The 17,074-nt window shown below is 43.5% G+C and overlaps 1 protein-coding gene across 2 annotated transcripts in view; it reads left to right on the forward strand.

Annotated features, from left to right (window-relative positions):
- Positions 1–1,623: 1,623 nt before the first annotated feature.
- The window catches only part of camkk1a (calcium/calmodulin-dependent protein kinase kinase 1, alpha a), a 52,815-nt gene continuing 37,364 nt past the window's right edge, over positions 1,624–17,074 (forward strand). For both annotated transcript variants that reach the window (XM_071900937.2, XM_078286599.1), the window contains exon 1: positions 1,624–1,920. The gene's annotated coding sequence lies outside the window, so the exon portion shown is untranslated. The remainder of the gene's footprint in view (positions 1,921–17,074) is intronic.

Below are 17,074 nucleotides of genomic sequence, written 5' to 3' on the forward strand. Positions count from 1 at the left end.
CTGACAGCGTATCTGGTGGAGCCTGGAGCCATTTTGATGACATTAGCAGCACTAAGTCTACCCTGTCGTTCAAGTGGGGAGAGGGACCATAATAACTTTCCATTTTTGGAAGGTAACATGTCTGCTGGTGGTTGAGAGACAACAGGAGGGTCAACACTAAGGGTCTCATTCTCATCAGAGGAGGATGCCTCATAATCAGGGTCCTCCTCAACATTATCCTCTGTCTCAGACACATTCTCCTCTATGTCGCTTTCACTGTCAAAGAGCTGTGACAAAACCTCATTGACAGAAAACCTTTGCTTAGAGGTCATTTTCAATTGAGAGACAGCATAAAGAGAGAGCACACAGAGCACCAAGAGAAATGGTTTAGAAGGCTGCTGTGCAAGCTTTTATATGTTTGCTCCTCCCCTATGTTGTGTGAACTATCAATGTCCTCGCGGGAACCATATTTCCCCGCTCCCACGGCGCGGGAAATATCAAAGTTCTCGTGGGAATTATGTTTTCCCCTCCCCCATGTCGTGTGAACTATCAGTGGTTCTCGCACTACTACAGGTATGGTTATGTTAGCTTAGGGCCCTAAAGCAGAGGGAAGTTTTTTGAAGATTATAAAATTGCATGTTATAGTGACCTCAATATCATCCAAAACAACCAAAACAAATGTGTGTAAAATGTTGATATTTCTTATATGTTTTATACAGCTAAAACAACCTAGGGTCAAATTGACCCCAAAGAACACCGATGCGTACAAAATGTGTACAGGACATTGAAAACATATCATCATGTTAATTTTATGTTTACCCAGTTGTCCCCATTAAATTAGGAAAAGTCATTAAATAGGAAGCAAAAAAAATGATGTCAATCATTTATTTAGAGACGTTAAACATTGAATGGGGTCAAATTGACCCCAAAGATAATAAGAGGGTTCTACTATTATTGATTTTGATTATATGATGAAATTGGGTTATTACACCATGTTAATGCAGTGAAATGTGTGGTAAATTAGAGTTTCTCTGTATTTGAAAATGACAGTTCTGGCAATGTTCATGCACTTAGTAATTTATGAAAAATGATTTAGCATTTGTAAATGAGGAAATGAATGGAAATTTCCTCATGAAGGAAATGTGAACAGTAGGGGCGCTACAGCTGTTACTCTCCCTCCATAAATACACAGTCTATTAAATCCCATATCTTTTATAGAGGTGCATGCAGTAGAGCAAAATCCGCACGTGGCATCTGCGAAGTGTCAACGGCATTAAAGCCTAATTTAATGTACGTAAATGCTGCAAGATAACAATCTCTTATAATGGGTAAATCAATTATCGCGATATCTGCTGCAGTATGTACAGTAGTTTAGTAAATAATGGAATGATTGGCTATGCTACAGAAACCTGACGGATGTTAGGACCCGTGGATTCAGTTCTGGCTGAATAATAAAAGTTGGCTATTCGTGTGCTGTCGACGTGCGACAAACGAGTGAGGAGATTTGAAAGTGTCTGTGTAGCCTGGCCGTCTGCTGTGTGCGGGGCTGGTGCTGCACTGTAGCGACATTAGCCTACTGTAGACTGTACACATTCAGCCACTGGGTGTCTTCACTCAACTGGCTTCACTGGAGACCAGAAAGGGGAGTGTGTAGGCTAGTCCGGTCTGCTGCCTATAGTCCGTGTTTTCCGGAAGAGAGGGTGTGAAACATGGGACACATTTCAGGTCAGCAGCTGAAATGACCACAGCTCCTGTAGAGAAAGCCTGTGAATGATGCGGTTCTGCTAAGAGTCCGTTCATAGTAATTGATTCTCGGCTTTGGATATAGTGAGTCAAACGGGCGCTGCGCGTATTTTCTGGGTATTTCCAAACGGGACATCCCTCTGGATCCCTTTGACTGGAACGCAGGGGGGGCTCAAACCCAGCCGACCACTCATTCTGGTAAGTGGAACTTTTAAAAACCCACGGCCGTGTCAAGCCCATTGTCTGTGTTTAGTCGTGGCTCGCGAGGCCAATCGGTGCTGTGTTTACATGGGGAAATAGAGCTGAACATTGTCTTGTGCAATGCAGATGGGTGTCATTGCATGTGTTTCTTCACCGTGGTTTTTTGTTGTTCTTCATTTTCATGGCTGTCACATTGGCTTTTAACCACGTCACACACACACGCACACACACACACACACACACACACACACACACACACACACACACTACACAATGACAGGCAGATCCGCACTGAAATGCAGCATGCGTGCACACCAACAATGTGTGTCACTGATCTGATTCATACACCTGTCATCCAGTGCTCTTGCTCTGTCATGCCCCACGCAGCATTTGCTGGGGATTCGGCTGGTGCATGGTTCCCAAACTGGGGTCCATCCAGGGAAGCACCAGGGGCACCTTGAGGACATTCTAGGGGTTCCCCAATAAAACGAGGAGCAATTTCACTGAGAGATGAGAGAGAATGGAGCAGGATGCCTGTTTTGATCCGAAGTTTCACTCTCCTGACCTTCAGTATAGACAAAGTCATAAGAAAGGACAAAAAATCTTCTCAAATAGGGATCCGTTGGACAAAATCTTTTCAAAATGGGGGTCTAATGTGTGTCTATCTTGGGGTCCTTGACATTAAAAATATTGGAACCCCTGGTCTAAGGTCAAGGTCAGACCCATTATGTATTGTGATACTGGAACTGTACAGTAGTGACTGAGTTTGAGACTTTTTCAACCTCATTCAACTGAACGTGATGTGTAGTTGGAAGCCACAAAAGAAAAAAAGTAGAAGCAAAAGAGTAGTTGTGTCTGTGACTCAGTGTCTGATTACAACAATGACTGACTGTACGTCTGCCTCAAGTGGCGCTACTCACTTTACATGACATTGTTCACAAGTTGTTTAAGTCTTCATTCATGTGGCACCGGGGGAATCGTTCCTCTGTGTTCCTCACTTAAAAGGCGACTTCAAAATGAACGAATCGTTCTCCGCTAGACCTTGAAAGACAGACTGATGCTTGTGTCTCAGGAGGAAATTGAAATTCAGCTTTTTAAAGCACAGGCAGTACATGAATGGCATGCAACACATAATGTTTCCTTATTAATGTTTCTCTTGTTCTTAACCACCCCCAATGAATTTGCAGCAAACAGAAAACCAGTCAGTTCCGGTCGGATGACTTGTACATCTATCTGCAGCCCAGTGACAGGCCAATATTTGAAATGAGCCTTACGGAGTATAATGAAACATTTTGCATTTGTGTTTCTGATTAAAGATGCACCTGAGGCAACATACAGATTAGTCCTTCTAGGTTTGCAAACCAAGTTAAACCTACCAGTGGAATCTACAAAGTAGCCCTCCATAATATTAGAATCCAATAAATTCCAAACAAATCGGCATGGCGCATTCAACATAAACTATGGCACTCAATATTTAATCAAAGCAACTGGCAAACAGAACATGTTGCAAGGAATAGGTTGGACATGAAGATGTTATGCTATGCCATAACGCATGTCAAATTCATACCAGTTGTGCAAGATTTAGCACTAAGCTCCCGCAGACTGTCAGATATTGACTTTGGATCTGGCTCCTCATTCTGGCCCCGTCTGAGGCAAATCAAAAGCACAAGAGCTGTTGTGTCCTTAGCTCTTCATACAGTTGGTCTGATCGTGGCTTTTGGATTCCTCTTGTAGGACTTGGCCAGTTTGGAAGAGGCTCACAGAAGATGGGTTGCTAATCTCCTAGACCCCCCGATCCAAAAAGTAAAGGGGGGTTGTTGCTGAAGCTGTGGATTCAGGGTGAGCCTCTAATAAGCCCCCGCAATGCTCCCATCCCACTAGGCTGTATACAAATTTAAATAGAGGTTGTGTGCTGAGGCTAGCCACCTGCCACATTAAAATTACAAAACCTTGATGAATACTGAATTTTGATGAATAATGTACATCAAATTAGATATTAACCTTTATTTTCACCACCCCTTTGTGATGAAGTGTTGTAATTTGCTTTTTTTGGGGGGGGGGGTAATTTGCTTTTTTGGTGCCTGTAGTGGAAATTATATTATACCATTCTCTTTCTCTATGCATGAAGCACTGTCTTATTTCTATGTTGTCTGCTCTCAGTACATTTCCACTGGCTTGAGACAATGGCTACTGTGTGAAGATGACCCTGGGAACTCTAGCCCGTTTATCTTTGTTTTGCACAGATGTACCCTAATCGTAGAATGTTTCAAGTATAAGAATGTGCCGGACTTCTCATGACTCAGCTGTTTCTACTACATGATTATAAGAAGGGTGGACAAAGCTCATTGCTTCGCTCTTTGTCTCACACACTCGCTGGGTGAGCATAGCGCCTTGCTTGCAAGCAATAAAGATATCAGAAGGACAACTTCTCATCTCCAAGTCTCTTTATTACAGAAAACTCCCACCACAGTGCCTCCACTTTCCCTCAACCTGCCTCATCCACCTCCACTTAAGTGATTTCCTACATTTCCCAGAATGACTTTCCAAAACTCCCAGAGAACGGTGTGAACTTGTTGCATTCAGCTGTGGGTTATACAGTATGTGTAGGAGCGAGTGATAGTGATAGCATAGTAAGAGCAAGAGAGCAAGGGTTTTCACACTCCAGAAAAAGCGAGACATGTCTTGTGGCTGCATTGCATTCTGGTCTTTTGAAGCTACTGTCAGTGGAGAAATTGGTATCTCTTCCTCTTCTATGATGGATTTCTCCCTGTATGGTTGTTGAATGTTGGTGTAAAATGGTGAGTCTGGAAAGAAGGCCTTCCTCTTTGATTCTGAGGGACTGACACCAAAACCTGATGTTTACCGTTGATGTTTTAGATAGATGAAAACATTTCTGCTATCAAATTCCATTGTCGCTGCGCGCAAATATCTCAGCGTGATGTCAGTGTCGTCTGCGTTTGGCCAATTATCCACAGGAATTACAAAAAAAAAAAGAAACGGCACCAGTGTTTTAGTGTTTTAGGGTGGATTTTTCCTCTAATGGGGGAATCCTCAAACATACAGTATATTTGTGCAGTCTAAAATGACCCAGTATGAACTGGATATGATTTTGATGGGACTTTAAAATATAATTAAGATTCTGTTTGGCCACTTTGCTCTAGGACTTCCCTGTAGACATTTTGACTTGAGTTTGCATGTTCTATATTCGAGGAAGCAGTGTGTTTATTTGGTGTAAATTAGCAGCAGCAGCGTCTCTTCTCTTTCTCTTGCCTACTTCTTATTGCTGAGTGTGCTGACGGCTGGAACCCCTTAACACTTCTTCACGCCAGCTTTGGTAATCATACCAGAGCTACGACCCAGCTACTGAAAAAGAGGACATGTCAACAGCTCCCAGTTCCTTCAGCCCCTGTGGGAAATCACCGGAATAAGGTTGGGGGTAGAGTAATGAGCATATTGTGTGTGTGTGTGTGTGTGTGTGTGTGCTTGTGCGTGTGTGTCTGTGTAAATCTGTGTATCTAAGTGTATATGTATCCTTGTGTGAGTGTATGTGCTAACATATGTGCATGCGTGTGCATATGTGTATGTTACGTTGGTATTACTATATTAATAAATGTCATAAACAATAGTAAATATACGGTTGAGGCCTAGATATTCACCCATATTATGTCAAACACAGCTACGCTCTGAGGACCAGAGAATAAGCAGGGAGCCTCTCTGCTGCTCCACTGATCTGTGGCTGCTGGTGTATCCTGCTACACCCATGACTCCTGAATTATCACTATCACAAGTTAGGAGCAACAACAAGGTCTGTCCCTGTAATCCTTAAAGGAATAATTCACTCCGAAATGATAATTCAGTTGTTAAAGGATAATTATGCTTATTTTCAACAGTCAAACCCAAAGAAAGCCTCTCTCACATCCCGAAGGAACCCAGCAAGAAGCAATATCACAGAGCTAGTGGAATCACACTTAGCGGAATATAATTTTCATCCCACATAGGTAGCGATGCACTGTGGTCATTGTTGTATCTTTCTGTGTGTGTGTATGTGTGTGTGTGTGTGTGTGTTCCTGTCCACCAAGACATCTGTCTTCATGAAAGAAAAAGCCGTCCAACACCTTGACTTGTAGGGGCTCAGACATTGGTGGGAGTTGGAGTCCTCAGGTTACTTTGTTGCAATTATCTTACATCTATTAGATGCATGAGTTATAATTGGTAACGCTGGTACAATGTGCTCAGGGACTGCCTGTGATGCAAAAGAGAAGTTCCATTTCAGTGGTCCTTTGTTCGGGCGACAACAAACTTAATGAGTCGTTTTGAAACGGGATTTGCAATATCAATAGTCGGACAGAATGCTTTCCCTCAGAGATGTAAGACTACTCGCGTTGTGTGATTGAAGTGCGTATTCCCGTCAGCGGTGGTAGGACACTCGGCCCTGTGGAATCCATAGCAAGGAGCACTTTATTTGATGTCTGGCAGCCTTTCATGTTGCAGTTGTGAGAAAAGAGCTGCAGCTGTAGCCAGTGTTTCAGTGACACAGCTTGTACTGTATCTGCCACCTCCTCTGTGGAATCAGCCTTTGATTCCCGGAAACTCTTAAGGTGTGTTTATGGAGCACCACGGCTCCGCTGAGTCATCCCTAGTGTGCGCTTGCACCATTTTGCAAGGTTGATCGACCCACCAAGTCACCCCCCCCCCCCCCCCCCCCCCCTTACACACAGCAGGCAAGCTCTCCTTGGAAGTTGAAATGATGAACAGAAGGCAGGGTAAATATGTATAAGCTTCAGACGGGAGATAAAGAACATGTCATTATTTGTGCACAGAACTGTTTATCTTCCATTTGTTTGCATGTGCATGAGTGTTGTGTAGACAATGTGAGCTCACTCACTCGGCCTTGTGTACTGTTTCACATCCATGCTGATGCTTACCTCGCGCATATCATGTCAGATTCCTGTCACAAGGGCATCCTGGTGGATCAGCGGGCTAAAGCAGATGCCATGTTTTCATGTTTTCTAATCTGGCTGAAGTCCTTTGTTCCTTGGTCCATGTCATCCAATCCCCATGCTGCTGCTGAAAAGAGCCTGATTCTGATTCTCCCGTTGAATCTGTGTTGCATACCGACTCTCTCTTGCGTCCCGGCTCTGAGCCAGCCTGTGGCCATGAATTCTGTCTACATGGATGCAAGTCAGGCCTTCAATTAAGCACCACATGCAGCAGTGATGCTTAATTTGGTTCTGATGCACGCACCCCACTACACACTTTCCAACTTTGAAATTATCCACAGCGATAAAAGCAGCCTCCAGCAAGATGTGCACTTGGGATGGACATCTATGCAAATGAATACACAAAAAATATAGATGAATTCCAAAATATTGTGAATTCTAACTGTTGTGCATTTCAAAACATGCTGTAAGAGGTACTGTATGGTTTTTATGAGGAAAAATAACCTCTAATTACACTCTATCAGCTATCCTACACTTTGAACTGACATTTTGTCACTACAGCAAATATACAGTATATTGATATAGTATATTGAACAGTGAAGCAGTTTAATGATAAAGAGCATGCTTGCTGTCATGCAAACCTTACTGGTGAATGCTGAATTTCCATTCTCATTTTTAAAATATATTCTGCATATTACTGTGGATAAAATATATCATAGTCCATCTATCACCATTGGAAAATGGGCATCTTGTTGCGATTAGATCAGCGAACCTTTCATGCATGCATTCTTACATCATATTCTAAATGCCAAGTTTACTAAAGGAAGGATTGATTGTGTGTGACAAGTAGGATACAGGGATGGGGGTTGGAGGGTGGTTGCTTTGCAGTCAGTGGACACATGAATACATTGAGAGTTCCTCATTAGTTCGCACTATGCCAGCCTCATACCCACGTCCGCTTATCAGCCTTGATTATTCAAAGCACGGCCAGTAAGGACTCTGGGGGTTCTCAGATCTTTTAGTTAACCTAAGCGAAGTGCTAGCCTGCACACCACTCCGCTTGCACTTCCCCTCCATTCTCATTAGCCTGTTTATGAGAGACTGACTACTGCAGCATGATTGAGATGCCCATAGGGAACCTACATCAGTTAATGTCCTTTATCAGGACATATGTGTTGTAAAAGCATGGCTGACCTCTACGCAGGTAAAGTTATACAACGGAGCAAAGACACAATCAAGAAATAAAGTAGCCATAAATGTGTGCCTGTAGTAGAGCGCTTTGTTCTCTCATCCATTTCTTCCTTTGTCGAGTTCAATATAACCAGAGCTTTCACTTCCCAGAAATGTTATGTGCATTATTCAGATATAGTTGTAATGATCAAAGTATTTAGAACACATAACACTCATTTGTTTTGGTAACTGTTTGCTCTGCATTCGTTCAAACAAGAGCTCAAGTGATCTTGAGTCCCTGTTTGACTCAGCTCCTTTTATTGGGCTGATAGTGTTATCGAGCGATAAGAGCATCAACTGGCTGCGAATGCATTCCGGAAAAGTCACACACTGCTTCCAGAAGGCCTTGGGTAGTTGCTGCATCATTTGTGGGGGAATGATATGTTTACTGTTTACTTGGGTTTTTTTTTTATTCCTAAATGTTCTGGTAGCTGAAGATGTGGCTCTAGTGTGTGTCCCTAGTGCTGCACTGTTATTTCCATGGCAGCTGAGCTGACTGAACTAGATGATGGCTGGGTTGAGTTTGTGGCCGTCCACTCAGTCTTCTTGTCACTCTCTAGAGGGGCCTGTCTGTGTGCCGCCCAAAACTCTCTCACAAACCCTTAAGCCAGCATTTCCTCTGTGGCCAACTGTCACGCCGGGTTCCTCTGGGTATTCATCCCCGGCACAGAGAAAATGATCTCAGGAGGCGCTGGCACATATTTTTGACATTTATTTGATGGAAAAGTCGGAGAGGGGTGGTGACAAGAGAGCAGTAAGGAGTAGTGAGGGATGTGGCTGCCTCACTGCCCGCGCTACACAAAAATTGTTTGATTATAGGATTGCCGTGTGGCGCATGATACACGACCATGCGAGGCTCTTTCACACCTTTACGCTTTCACTTTCAATTTAAAACTATCCAGCTGTCTTTCTGATCTTAAGCGAATGCCCACACACTCACCGAGGCTTTTGTAATGTACCACAGAGTCCACAGATGTGCCAGCAAGCTGTTAATATATAGTACTGTGGTGCGCACTAACAGATGGTGTTGTTTTGTTTACAGCAGATTCGAGAGCAGACTTGTTCAGTTAATGCGCAGTGTTGGACGGTTATGGCGAGAGGGGCTGGTGTGTGTTGCACACCATGGTGAGCAACAGTTCTAGTTCCCTTCCCATGTAGTTAAAGGTGTCTGCAATGTAAATGATGTGTGCAGACCTGGTGGAGGCCCTCCCCACATTGTCTATTAGTGCTTAGCAATGACTCCACAATGCTGCTGATGGAGGAATCAGCTCTCATTAGTGGCTGGCAAGATGAGTTTGTCATTTCAGTTTAGCATTTCACTTCTTCCAGCTGAACTCTGGGAAGAGAAGGAGCTTGGAGAGATGACCCCCTGCTGCACTATGGCCATGTTAGATCTGAGTCGATGACATCACCCCCTCCTAGGCTTCTCCATATGACATCCTTTACTAATTCTACTTGAGTCTCCTTGCAAAAAGCCAGTAGAAAAAGCTCCATGCGTGGATGCTGGAAGCACATGAAAGAGCAGCTTTGGTAGTCTTTTTGATGAAATGCTGGAGGAGTGTGAAGCAGAATCTGATCCTGGGCCAGCCAGCACCGCTGCACTCGGTCGTGCAGGCAGCCTATTTCAGTCAGCAAACGGTTCCTCAAATCCAATGCAGTGCTGGAGAATCAACCAACCTGGCTCCCCTCTCCTGGCTGCTACTGCATCTAAATTTCTCTTTGTACCCTGTGCCGGGGTGCAGAATAAGAGACTCTTCAGCGCAGCCGCTAACATTATTGATGAATGGAGAAAGAGGCTGACAGCTGAGAGGGCTGAAATGCTTGTATTTCTCCAGAAGAATCTGCCCCTCATGCTCCAGGAAGAAAAACTAAACTGGCACATCGGATGAGGGCTCTGAAAAAGCCGCCTCCATGTGTCAGCAGATCCTGTCAGAGAAAGGTGAAAGTCAGCTAGCTCTAACCTAAATGGAGAAATGGAGTGATGTGTTCCACATTACAATCGCCTTTTACACCAGAATGTCTAGTAGTAATGCTTTATGTTGCCACTGTCTTCTCATACTGTAATAGATATTTATTTTGTTATTTGTCTTGGTTTTTTTTTACTTAGGTGCAAGATGCTGTTATACTTGAATTATAATTTATCTTTTCATTTCAAATGTATTGATTTGTACCAAGTGGCAAAGACAAGCAGCAACTACAAAATCTCCTGTTCATACACAAACTGTCAGACTCAACCAAGTGCATCATTTTTTATTCCTTTATTACTATTCTGTATTATTATTTTTTTCTCTAACCATTTGCTTTTAGTACGATGCACTGGTCAGCTTATTTCATTTTTTTTTTTGCAAATATCAAAAATAGAACTTGTTGTATAATGACAGAAAAGTCAATACAAACTTACTTGACTACTATATTTGATAAAAACCTTTGAGTTTGCCAAATTGATCATGCTTACACCAGTTCTCTGGAAAATTTGCCAAGGTCATTGTGCTTATGTTTATCCACATTCCACACCAGTACTTACACCAAATACTTCTTGTAAACTTTTGTCCCATTTTTGACATAATAATAACATAATAAGTTATTCATACATAATAAGACACCAGTGTCACATCAACAAATTATATATCTAGCTGCCAGTATGTTCAATTTGGCTGTCAGAAATTTAAGTGAGCGGTTTTAATCCAATAAGCCGTTATGGGTAAAATATGATCCCAGCTTTCTTCAGTCTGGAACAACATTTTTTAAGGGAAGAGATTAGGATGAGTCATGGAAGGGCTGCTGGGCTAAACACTTGCTCCATCTGTGATACCAGGAGCCTGCTAATGGCTATGCCTCCTTCGTCCTCTGACAGTGACCTTTCCCCAAACAAAGAACACAACCTGAGGTCTAGTTTTGTTCCTGACTGGATATCATATTTGTTTTCTGTCTGGTTGAACCACCAAACGCACATTTAGAGACCTGCTCCAACCAGATAAGAGCTCTGAAAACTGTCTTTTATTGTGAGCTTAAAAGCTGTGGGAAATAGATTAGCTAGAGGAAAGTGCTGTTCAACCCCTTATGTAATGAGGATATGTAGAAATACAGTTCAGCAATAAGCAACAGAAATCAAATGATGATGGTATGTGAATAACATCAATAACACCAAGTTAAGAATGAAGCCATAGAGGAAATCCCAATATGAAGTCAGATTACTGCCTAACTGCAACGATTGCTTATTTAATACTGTAGTATAACTGGACATAACACAACCAACAGCTGTAATTATGTGACTAATTATATTCACTGGATCATTAGCCACAGTCAAAGGACATGAACATCATTTTATGAGTCATATTACCTTCTAGACATCTACACTCCACCAGCCCAGCTTCACAGACACTCCTTTTCCCATGTTCTCTTCTCTTAGGCCAGACACACACACACACACACGCATTTAGGGTCAAAGAGCCTGGTCTCCTGAAATTTTGTGAAATGAGCACGATGTCTTAAGATGCAGCAACGTGCTCTGTGCACAAAAAGTGAAAGATACCTGTTTTCTCACCACAAAAGGATTAGGCTACATGACGGAGGCACATAGAGATAGCATGGTAGATGAGTGTAAACATTTACCTTCAACTCCGACAACCAGTTTTTCTTATTTAACCATGACCAAACCTTTCCCTGACCTTAAACAAACTGTTTTAGTTACCTAACCGTTTTAGTTGCCTAAACCCAACCCTAACCTTAACCTGAACCTTAACCAAAGTTGTTTACTTGCCTAGACTAAATATCTAACCTTTTCACATGACGAACAGGTGAAAATGGCATGTCCAGTTTGTGATATTGTCACATAATCCAGTTTGTGGTGGAGGCACATAATGTTCACATAATTTGTGTCCACAACATGTAATGTGTGTGTCAGAGTTTGTGCTCATTTCATAAAATTTTGAGACTGTTGGGTTAAAACACCTTTATGCACTACTGATTTTGTATTGAAAATTTACAGATATGCAATGTTAGACAATTGCCTTAATAAGAACGAGTCATTAATTTCTACAATGGTCTTACGGCCGAAATACATGGGACACGGACGCGGCGCGACACGTCTGCCGCAGAATGCCCGCAGCAGAGCGCGTCCAGTATAATCAACTGAAGCTGCTACACGGACCACGGAAGCCGCGCGCACCCGCGCGGGCATCGCGCGGCTCATCTCTAGTTTTGCGCGTCTGGTCTATTTTTTCCCCTCTACGCGCGGCTACGCGGCCCTCAAACAGGTAAAAACTCCATAGAACTGTGTAAAAAACGAGTACAATCTGTTTAAAAAGGATTAAAATAAATACCTCATTGTACCAGAGGCAATGTGACGCAGCAGAGCAACCTTGTGGGTGCTTTTACATTGCACATTAAAATAAATCAATCAAATCAGTGTGTATCCATGATCCTGTAGTTAAAACGATCTAGTTAATTAATTCAGTACCAGTTAATATAGCCTACACTTCCAAACCCTGCATAACCAACTGCATTATCACTTGCCAAAACTCAACTTGATATCTCCTCAGAAAACCACGGCTGGCACGCAACCACACGCTACAAAGACGGAGTCTGTGTAGCAGGTAAAAAACCCCGCTCCGCCCCGCCTACGTGACGCGTCGCGTCCGTGTCCCATGTATTTCGGCCGTTATTCATTTGTTCATTTTGGCGATGAGAAAGAGTTTTTGTTTCATTTTTATTCCAAATATTTCAGTACTTATTTCAGTTTACTAAGACACTTTTCCATGCCTAGTTTTAATCTTGGTTATCTAAGCCACACATTGACTCATATCCAAGCCTTATCTGCTCAAGTCTCCTAGCCTGGTAAGACCATCCTGATCACGTGACCTCACATTCTGTTTCGTTCCACGGATCAGTCTGGACTTCTAGCCGCCCACATCAATTTCCTGAAATTACAATGTAACCGGGCCAATCAGGGACTGCGTCGTAGCTGATGATGTAACCGGGCCAATCAGGGACTGCGTCGTAGTTGATGACGTGAAATACAGGCCGCCGCTGGCAAAACAGTAATGGCGTCTCCCGAAGCAACGAGCGTTAACGTTAACGTTAGTAGAGTAAAAACAGCCATAAGTGCAGTTATTGCAGAAATAGACTCAATAACAACAATTAAACAAGAACAAGAGTATGCACTAGCGGAATTTCTCGGCGGAAAAGACGTTTTCGCCGTTCTTCCGTCTGGATTTGAATTTGGATTCGCTGATTGGCTGAAGGAGTTTGTCTGTCAAGGCAAGTACTCCCACCCACTGAAATCGATGTGGGCGGCTAGAAGTCCAGACTGATCCGTGGAGCGAAACAGAATGTGAGGTCACATGATGAGGATGGTCTTACCAGGCTACAAGTCTCCTGCTCCAACATAAAGAAATTGACTTCACTTGCACATATGTGTTTTTATTGCACTGTCAGGAGTAGTAAACGCCGGACTTGTTCTCTGGCTTTTGGTCCCAGCAGACAGCCGGGCAGATATTGAGCGAGCACTGAGACGAGGTTAGGCTGCAGCCGGCGTTAGTCTAAGGCCATCAGGACTGATCTGGCACCCTGCCTGCTAGCAGGCCAGAGAGGAGGGATCCAGATCACTGGGCTATTGTGCCACTCTGAGGGATTTAGAGGGGACAAAGTATCACTCCATGGGGGACGTAGGGGAAAAGATAGATGGCTTCTCGTTTTCAGCAGCAACAGATTAATCCTCCGCAGGTTCACATCATCACAGATTTCCTGCCTCGTGCGGTATGAGCGGTTGTGGCTCTGCTGAGGACGGGAATAAAGCATCAAAAGCCTCGAATGGGAACTAGATAGAGTTGGATGAATTGACGGTGGATTGGCTGCATCTGTCTCCTACTCTTTCTCTCTCTAACCCTGTCAGCCTCTCTCACTATCCGTTTCCTGCCCAGCCCGGGGCTTACCCCTCTCTAAAAATAGATGATCAACTAGTAGCTCTAGCTGGTCATGCTACTGGACCTTCCTGAGGAGTGTCACAGGGACAGAGGGCAGAGCCACCGCCGAGGTCCGCCCCGCCTCACCACCTAGCCACTCCTCCAGAAGAAAGTCTGACGCTCTCAACATCTGTCTGTCGTCTGGAGGGGGCGATCCTGGGCCGGGCCAGTCTTGTTAGAGGGTCCTTTGTCAGGGGGACGTTTCTGGGATTCTTGGAAGGTCAGCCATGTGGGGATCTCCAGACCGTTTCTCAGTGTGAGTAGAGGAGAAATAATTGGCTCATCCAACTTGACAGTTTGTACGCTTATATCCCGTGTAATCCTGTACTTATTACAGGGTAGCCCTGGATTTGGCTGGGATTGTCCCGGTGTCTATTTCGGTCCAGGCAGATTGATGGCTGCTCATGGACCCTCTCCGGTGCCTTTTCTCTATCACCGGCACATTGATTGGCTGTACAGGGATGTGTTTAACAAGTTCACGGATAAAGGTAGTTGTTGTGTCTCATTCAGTTGCCAGCTAATGCCGTGGATTGAATTAAGGAGTTCCAGGGATTAGTCTGTGACAGGTGAACACATAGGAAAGTGTCTTCGACTGGAAAGTACTGCAAGTACAGTGTTCATTCCTCCGATTTTTGAAGTTCATTTTCAAAGAGATGGTTTTGTTGACTGATTCTTCATGAACTGAACTTCATGCAGTTTGTACCTAGCAACTGTCATCTTAGATCAACCAACAGAATCTGTGTTGTCAGTTTTAGTTGTCCATCAGCAATATATAGCACTACATCACTGAGGCAGCAGCAGAACATACGTAAATATCTATAAATACATAGAAATACACCTAAAAATGTTTACTAAGATTCCAAGAACATCATATATTCCTATATTAACACGCCTGTATGGCCCTGAAATTTATAAAGACAACTATGAATGTTCTTTTTGAATGTTCACTTCTAGTGCTCAGCAAAGTTTTGTCTGAAGTCTAGACTGAGTTTAGACTGAGTATCAAAATCTTGTTTTCTGTAGAGCAAGTGAAAAAAGTTGGATCACGTCACTAGTATCAAGATAATGCTACTTGATTCAAGACATTTTTTAAGCAAGTTGATTTGCACTGGAAAGCAAGCGAAATTATCTCAGGCTAAAGGTTTTTTATAGCAGCGATGCTTTTAGCAACAGGCTCACTGTTGTACTCTGCTATCTGCAACTGCTGCTGCCATTTACCGGTGAGTCATGGCCAATTCAGCTACTGATGTGGTCATTCAGCCTCCTCCATGAATAATGAATAATGTGTCCTGGACATTATATGCATGTATCAACATTTCTAGTGTTGAGAGTTTCCTGTTATCACAGATCATAGCGGGTTCCTTCCTCTGTTATCTCCGGAGGCCCCGAGATACTGTTTGCTCTCCTCCATACGAATGAGGCTCGCTCAAACATGATTAGGCACAATCACAGCCAGCTGTTCTCTACCACAACAGCAGGAACATGGGGAAGCTAATACGAGTGTGCATGTGTGTGAAGGGGGCTGAAAAAGACACCGAGCGTATGTGTGGGTGTATTTGTGTGGGAAGGTGTGTGTGCACGCACGCAAGAGCCATGCATTTGTGCGTGTTTTCGAGGCTTAGTCCTCACTGTTTATACAGGGCACATCCAAGCTGTTTCCCAATCTCAAGTCTTTTTGTGTTCTCAAGTCCATCTTCATTTCACTCCTTTCTTTGCTTTCCCTCTCTTGTGTTTTTGTGGTTTTACGCTTGCCAGCACCTGCTCAGGCTTGTTTCTACCGTCCGTCAGGAAAAGCCGGGTGACATTCCTGTTGAACTATCTCCCCCTCCCCTCCACTACTCCCCAGTACCTAATGTGATACATCCTCCCTTTGAGCGAGATGAAATGTGACAGAGGAAGGTAACCCAATGGGCCTGATCGACCTGTGGGCCTGAGGAGAGTGGCGCTGAAGGAAACAAGTGTCCTATATTTCTGTATTAAAGGAGCTCTGTGTTGTAAACATGATGCTAAGGAGGCCAATTTATCGGTTTGCTGATATATCGGGCCGATATTGGGCTTTTATTAAATATTGGCTATAGTGTTATCCACCTCCAGTGTGATAAAGGTTCCTCGCTGGCCACAGCTACATAAAACCTGTAATAAAATTGTATTTTCTTTTTAGGAGCTGTCAACCTCCTAAAACAATTTAATTAGTAGGGGTTTTATGGAGTTTTATTATCATTTGATCATATATATGCTGTTCCCACCCTGCCAACAATGAAATCTGGGGGGAAGCACTGAATCTTTGTCATGTTTTGCAAATTTAAGATATTGAATACTGGAGGCTGGGTATTTGCTATCAGCCTCAGTACAAAGATATCGGTGTTGGTATTGGCCTTCAAAAACTCATATCGGTCAAACCCCTCAAATACTGAGGCGTTTGTTCAAATCTGTCCAGATGATAGATCCACAATACACTCTCAATTTGCTGAACAACATGACATTACGATCCCATTAAAATGGACACACAGTCGTTCCTTACATCGGTCCTTTAAACAGCTTTGATTCTTTTTCTCAAGAGTGTGATGTGTGGATAATAAAGCTGTCCACACCCACTGTGCTCTAGCCAGGGTCTAATAGAGGCGTCGCCACCATGGAGCTGGGTTTATTGTTGTAGTCTACTATAATGGTCCTCCTGGGTCTACTGCTCACTTTTGATCGGGGCCCAGACGCCTGTCGGACCCCGCAGTGACCCAGCCACTGGAATCCAGATAGATGGACGAGTCAGATATATGCACTCTGCCTCGGCATTAGCAGAAGGACCATAAATGTTTATAGTTTGTTATGATCTGTGAGGCCCAGGAGGGATCAAAGCTCAAAGATTCGGCTCATGCTTTGAACTGCCTGGGAAGGCATAGTCTATTTTGCCTTTCTTTTGATTAGCTGACATTTACCGTGAGTGCGGTTAGATTACTTGGCGGTACATTTCTCAGGTCCGTGTATGGTAGTGATGTGCAGGTCATCACCCATTTCACAGCC

The sequence above is a fragment of the Centroberyx gerrardi genome, chromosome 11 (assembly GCF_048128805.1).
Source record: "Centroberyx gerrardi isolate f3 chromosome 11, fCenGer3.hap1.cur.20231027, whole genome shotgun sequence".
In the NCBI taxonomy this organism is placed as follows: Eukaryota; Metazoa; Chordata; class Actinopteri; order Beryciformes; family Berycidae; genus Centroberyx; species Centroberyx gerrardi.